The sequence below is a fragment of the Quercus lobata genome, chromosome 5 (genome assembly GCF_001633185.2).
Source record: "Quercus lobata isolate SW786 chromosome 5, ValleyOak3.0 Primary Assembly, whole genome shotgun sequence".
NCBI lineage: Eukaryota > Viridiplantae > Streptophyta > Magnoliopsida > Fagales > Fagaceae > Quercus > Quercus lobata.
Window position 1 is genome coordinate 68,901,669 of NC_044908.1, and position 6,877 is coordinate 68,908,545.

Here is a 6,877-nt window from a genome sequence, read left to right on the forward strand (position 1 = left end):
TCCTGCATGGCTCCTCGGACCACAGACTTGGGGGAAATTATTACTCACATAAGTTTTAAACAGAACCTAGTCCTGCATGGCTCCACGGACCACAGACTAAGGGGAAATTAATACTTAAGGCAACTATTCGTAGTTTTAAACAGAACCCAAGTCCTGCATGGCTCCTCGGACCACAGACTTGGGGGAAATTATTACTCACATAAGTTTTAAACAGAACCTAGTCCTGCATGGCTCCACGGACCACAGACTAAGGGGAAATTAATACTTAAGGCAACTATTCGTAGTTTTAAACAGAACCCAAGTCCTGCATGGCTCCTCGGACCACAGACTTGGGGGAAATTATTACTCACATAAGTTTTAAACAGAACCTAGTCCTGCATGGCTCCACGGACCACAGGCTAAGGGGAAATTAATACTTAAGGCAACTATTCGTAGTTTTAAACAGAACCCAAGTCCTGCATGGCTCCTCGGACCACAGACTTGGGGGAAATTATTACTCACATAAGTTTTAAACAGAACCTAGTCCTGCATGGCTCCACGGACCACAGGCTAAGGGGAAATTAATACTTAAGGCAACTATTCGTAGTTTTAAACAGAACCCAAGTCCTGCATGGCTCCTCGGACCACAGACTTGGGGGAAATTATTACTCATATAAGTTTTAAACAGAACCTAGTCCTGCATGGCTCCACGGACCACAGGCTAAGGGGAAATTAATACTTAAGGCAACTATTCGTAGTTTTAAACAGAACCCAAGTCCTGCATGGCTCTTCGGACCACAGACTTGGGGGAAATTATTACTCACATAAGTTTTAAATAGAACCTAGTCCTGCATGGCTCCACGGACCACAGGCTAAGGGGAAATTAATACTTAAGGCAACTATTCGTAGTTTTAAACAGAACCCAAGTCCTGCATGGCTCCTCGGACCACAGACTTGGGGGAAATTATTACTCACATAAGTTTTAAACAGAACCTAGTCCTACATGGCTCCACGGACCACAGACTAAGGGGAAATTAATACTTAAGACAACTATTCATGGCTTTAAACAGAACCTAAGTCCTGCATGGCTCCTCGGGTCACAGACTTGGGGGAAATTATTGCTTATGGTAAATTGGGAGATCATTACTTAAAGGAAACCATTTTAATACGTGCGCGCAGTCTGGCACCATCGCAACCCTCAGATGCGCAGCCCAAAAACCCATTTTAACTTGACCGTTTATCTGTATCTACACAGTTGCAAATGTTCAAAGAAGAACGCTACTGACGTGCATCCATAGTAAGCAAAACGAAATTTTATATTAATATTCCGAGTACATTAGAAGGAGAGGTCCTTACAAAAGAGCGGGAAAATAGGACGACTCTCGGTCAAAAAAGGAAAGAGTACAAAGATCAAAAGCCTAGAAGGCTAAGCCTCAGCAGGAGGATCTCCTTTCTGCTCGGGCTGAGGAGGCGGAACCTCGATGGTAGAGTCTACGACGGGATCATTCGCCATATCGGGTACAAGTACAGCATCAGGCGTCGCCAGATCCTGCTCAGAGGCAGCTTGGACACCATCAGGATGCGCTCGGATCTCTTTAGGATAGAAAATGCTCTCGGGCAGTCTCAGCGCCGTGTCAGCAGGAACTCCTGCAGCGTCGAGGGCACGAGACCATGAGATATCGCAATACTCCCGGCATACCTCGGGGATCTCCTCGGATAGCCTGGCCTCCGTCTCTTCGGCCCCGAGCTGGCGTGCGGCACTCTTCTCAGCCTCTGTGGCCTCTCGGATCAGTTGGGCCTCCTCTTTGGCCCGTCGCAGCTCATCCTCGACCCTTTGCAGAGCGGTCTTGAGATCCTGCACTGCCTGTTTCTCGGTGGCAAGGTTAATCTGGGTCGAGAACAGTTCCTTGCGCTGGTCCTCCGCCTGGACCTCAGCACTCTTCAAACCAGCCTCTACAGACTTGCGCCGGTTCTCCGACTCCTTGAACTTGTCCATGAGTTCAGTGTAATCGTGCTGGAGGGACCCCAAGGTTTTCTCCACCTCCGCTCGCGCCTGGTTCTCGACCTCAGCCCGACTACTGTTACCACGGCAAAATTCCTCAGCCACGAATACCTGCTGGGTAATCTACAAACGAAACAAGATTGCTGTAATCTAAGGTCAAATAAATTAATGAAATAGTAAAAGGATTACTTACCATCGCGAGATCCCTTTTAAGGGATAGGAAGATCTCGGGCTGAGAGAACCGCCTATAAGCCTCCATATCCCGAGGAAGGAGTAGGGGCTGCTCTAAGGCCTCGGCCACGTAGCCCGCCCGGCCCCGATTGTACTCTCGGATCGAAGCATTGTAGGGAATGGCCACCCCATCCAGCTCCAATCTGGGGCCCCATACACGCGGGATAGCACGTACATCCGCCAGAGTCTCCTCATCCCGACTCTCCGAGGAGTTGCCCCTTCTGTTCCTTGGCGCGCGAGTGGTTTTTTGCTGCTTGGTCGGCTGGGCAACCACCTCGCCCTCCTCAGGAGTGTCGGCCGGCCTTTTCTTCTTTAAGTCTGGATTGACCTTAAGGCCAAGGTCTGAGGTGTCCGTAGGAGCCACAGGAGGGAGGGTCTTGCCATGTGGTGGAGTTGGCGCCTTCGAGGACTGTCCTTTCGACAACCGGCCTTTCCCTCGGGAGGCCATCAGCTCCTTTAGAGTTTTTCCTTTTTCTGCCATGGGCTCTATCTCCTCGTCCGAAGTATCGTCCGAGCAGATAACGATAGAAGGAACACCAACTGCAGAATGTCGGTCCCGCTCTCCTTCGGGATCAGAAAATTCCACCAGGGGGGTCTGTTGAACTTCCTCCTCAAAATAAAACTCGTCTATCTCTGCCTCAAGGGAAAGACGAGATGATTCAGCTCCCTCTTCGGCCTGAGCAGCAGCACCAGGCTCGTTTGGCGGAGGTAACTGCTCTGCTAAGTAAGGATTCCTAACACCGGGCAGCACAACTGGTGGCAGATCGTGTTCAGCTAGGAACCCGTCCCTGGACACGTTGATCCTAGCCAACCTCGGACTGCCCGCCCTTATAGCGTGACCGATAGCCTGGAAAGAGCTGCTCAGAGGTTGATAGCCCAGAACCAGATGGGCCGCACGCAACTGTCCGTCCTTGGAAACGTAAATCTCCGATCTAAGAAGATAGTTCAACGCTGGCACGTTCACAAAGTTTAGCCGAGGAGTGACATGAACTTTATCTGCAAGCAATCAAGGAAAGCGGGGTTAGTTCATAGAGTTTTCCGATTACAAAGAAAGTAAGAAAAATAAACCCTCAATACTAAATCCTTTCCCAAAAAAGGATCGATCCTAAAAACGCCGCACCTGGGTTTCCTGCCCGAGTTGGACAATGAATACCGTCGAACCACTCCCCAGAGGCAATCAGGAAGTCATTCTTCACGGTCTTATTGGATATTGGGAGACAAGAGATCAACCTAACATCCTCGTTCCGGGATTTAAGATAATACCCCTCATCCCCGAGGCGGTGACATTCGTACAGATAGGCCACATCATGCCAAGTAAGGCCTAGATTCATCCGCTCGTCTAAGACATCTACATAGCCTAGTATCTTGAACATATTCGGGGCACATTGATACGGCGTCAACCTATGGTTGAACAAGTATTCTCTTGTGATCCTACGCATGGGAAGTGTCATCCCTCCCTCTATGAAAGCAATCATGGGGATAACGACTTCTCCCTCACGCCTATCTGTCAATATTCCTTCAAGAGGACAGTACCGTAGCCCAACCCCTGGGGGAATGTGATATTTAGCCCTAAAGGCCTCCATAGCGGCTGGAGTGTTTACTAACTTCTCAAATCTACCCATCTGGACTTAACCGGGGAACAAAAGTAAAGACTCAGAAAAAAAAAGTAGAGTCCGAGGAGGAAATTGAAACAGCAAGATGAACAAAATGTATTGGTACCTGAACAAAACGTTCAATGAGATGCCTGGGAATCTCTCGTGGACGAAACGCTTCACAAAAACGACTACGATGGCGTAACGGACGCAAGTGTTCGTATATCTCTGGGGTTCGATGGAGTTCTCTGGAAGCCTCTAAAGTTTATGAAATGCAGATAAAAGAAGAAACTGAACCCCTATGACGTCTTATATAGCCAAGAGGAGAGAGAAAAGATCACTCCTACCTGAAAATACGAGAAAAAACGATAGCCGTTCGATCTACGCCACACCGTTGGATGAGGGAACATAACGCCTCCAGAAGTTAATGGCCGCACCTCGTAAATTGCAGCGCGTCAAAAGTAACGGTCCGCACGCGCGCCACACGCTCTCCTTATTTCCACCCTCTCCCAAACGTCAAAACCCCGTTTTTATCCTCGGACAGAGATAGAAACCGGAGTTTTGAGGGGCTATTGTGGGGCCCGGCCCAGAAATAATGGGCTATTCCAAATTCAGGCCCGTCCGAGGAGCGTCCTGTCCGAAGAGAAACCACGTACGAAGCATTACTCAATCCCAATAAACGCCAAGGAAACCTGTCCGAGGAGAAACTCCTCCTCGGACATCACGAAGCTCAGACGAAGAACTCTCCCCAGCCACTTCAGTTCACCCTCTCAACATATAAAATGAATAAAATCCAAAATATCCCATGGAGAGCTACCACCACATTAATTGCGCCCCAACCACCCTCTTGGCCGCATTAATGAGGAAATGACCCCTGAACAGTACCGCCTTGGCCTTTGCAACTCACATGGGGAGAGATGAAGGCGTCTGATGGGACAGCCACTCAAGTAGGTGCTTAGATAGTCAACAAGTGTAGGGTTGAGATGAGAGAAGGGAACTATATAATGTAGTGAAGTCCCTTAGAGAGGAGGACGAAAATTCTGTATGAGAACTGAAGAAATAAACTTATACGTGAGAGATCCAATTTTGTGTCTTTATTTTCTGCAACCATATTGCCCATGCATCAGACTGAATAGACTCGCTGAGGCCAAGTTCTTTGACCCATCCTCTACAAATATTTATTGTGGGTTGCGCTTTGGGCCAGGGCCTGATCAATCGAATTTGGGCCAGGAAAATCGTGCAACTATACATGCTATTTTAGAAACACTAAATTTATAATAATAATAATAATAATAATAATAATAATAATAATAATAATAATAATAATAATAATAATATCAAACCAAACATATCATAAAAAATAGTTATGGATGTACTAATTTCATGGCAGTAAAATGAAGTAAAAAAAAAAAAATAAAATAAACATTACAATATGCATATTTAGTACATTAGAATTATCATCAAATTTGGGAAAACAATAGGATGTTAACAAAGAGGGAGAGAAAGAGATTAGTAAAAGAAATCAAACGTCAATTAATTAAATAAATTAATTAGTAACCGTTAATTGGAAAACAAAGAGACCGACGGCTAAAGGAGTAAAAAATTAATTAAAGATGACCCTACGTATGTTATTATAAACTTTACAATGCAAATAAATAAATCGTTAAATTCACTTAATTAAATCATATAATCAACAATTAAATAAAATCATACAAAATTTAAACTGGAAACTAATCAAACTCTAATCTAGAAAATCATATTTATTATCAAAACTAAAAGGAAAATGTTCTTCAGTAATAATAGAAATATATAAGAAATAAAGATGAAAATTTTCAAAATCTGTTTTTTTTTTTACATTTCATTTAACATTATTTATAAATAATAAAATATATAAAAAAGTCCTTAAATGCTTATATTCTTCACACACCATGACTTTTAAAATCTAATGAAAGGTTTGAAGAATTTAACTCTCATTTAATGCCTCTATTATGAAAATCAATAGCCAGTAAAATATGATAATAGTAAGAAACGTTATAAATGAGAACATGAAAAAACTAATTAGCCACTATTATTATGGAATAGATGTCTTTTTTTTTATGCATATAAGAAAATGAAATGTATAGGATTTACTTATTAAGGTATATGTAAAGATTCACGTTAAAAAAATATGTAAAGGTTTTTTGAAAAAAAAAAGAAGTAGATGTAAGGTTTTTATTAACTTAAAAGACAATGAAAAACCAACTTTTAATTACTACAACTGTGCTACTCTATAAATCACACACAACACTATATTCAATATCCTAAACAATATAGTTAGGCCCTTTTGGATATACACCACCATATTCAACTTATAAATTACAACCCAAATCAATCATACAATTACACAATCAAAGCATGAACATGTAACATGTATTACCTTTTGAATTATTGCTTGGAATTTTCACAATTATTGAAAGAGAATCTCCAAATTTAATTTTTAGAAAACATCAAGACAAGGTGAATTTTATTCTTTTTAACTTCCATAGAAAAAAAACTATTACGCACATTATTTCAACCCTTATGGAAGAGAAGGTTTACATATAGCATGCAAAACGCGTTTAATTGACTTAGAGATGTAAAAGTTAGTCAACCAACTATGGTAGAATTAAGGTTTCAAATTTTAAATAAAACAATTCTACAATAATAAAAAATTATTTTGTGATAAATATGATTATGAAATGCATTACTTTTCATTAAATTAGTTCAAATTACAAAATAATAATAATAATAATGAGATCACCATAAAAAATAATCACGCACAATGCGCGGGTCTGTGACTAGTTATTTTAACCCCCATAGCTTTTTAGGAGGGAACTAATCTAACATTATTGTCTATTAATCCTTTAACTCCATTTCATATTTACTTGGATATGTAACATGTGACATTTATTTATGTAACGTGTTGTACATCTGACATCCAATTAAAAATATATAAGAAAAAATTGTAAGATTCAATTGGAAGGGATCTTATTATATTGATTACATATACTAATAATACTTGTGATTTTTTGAAAAGTCAAGGGACACAATTCCC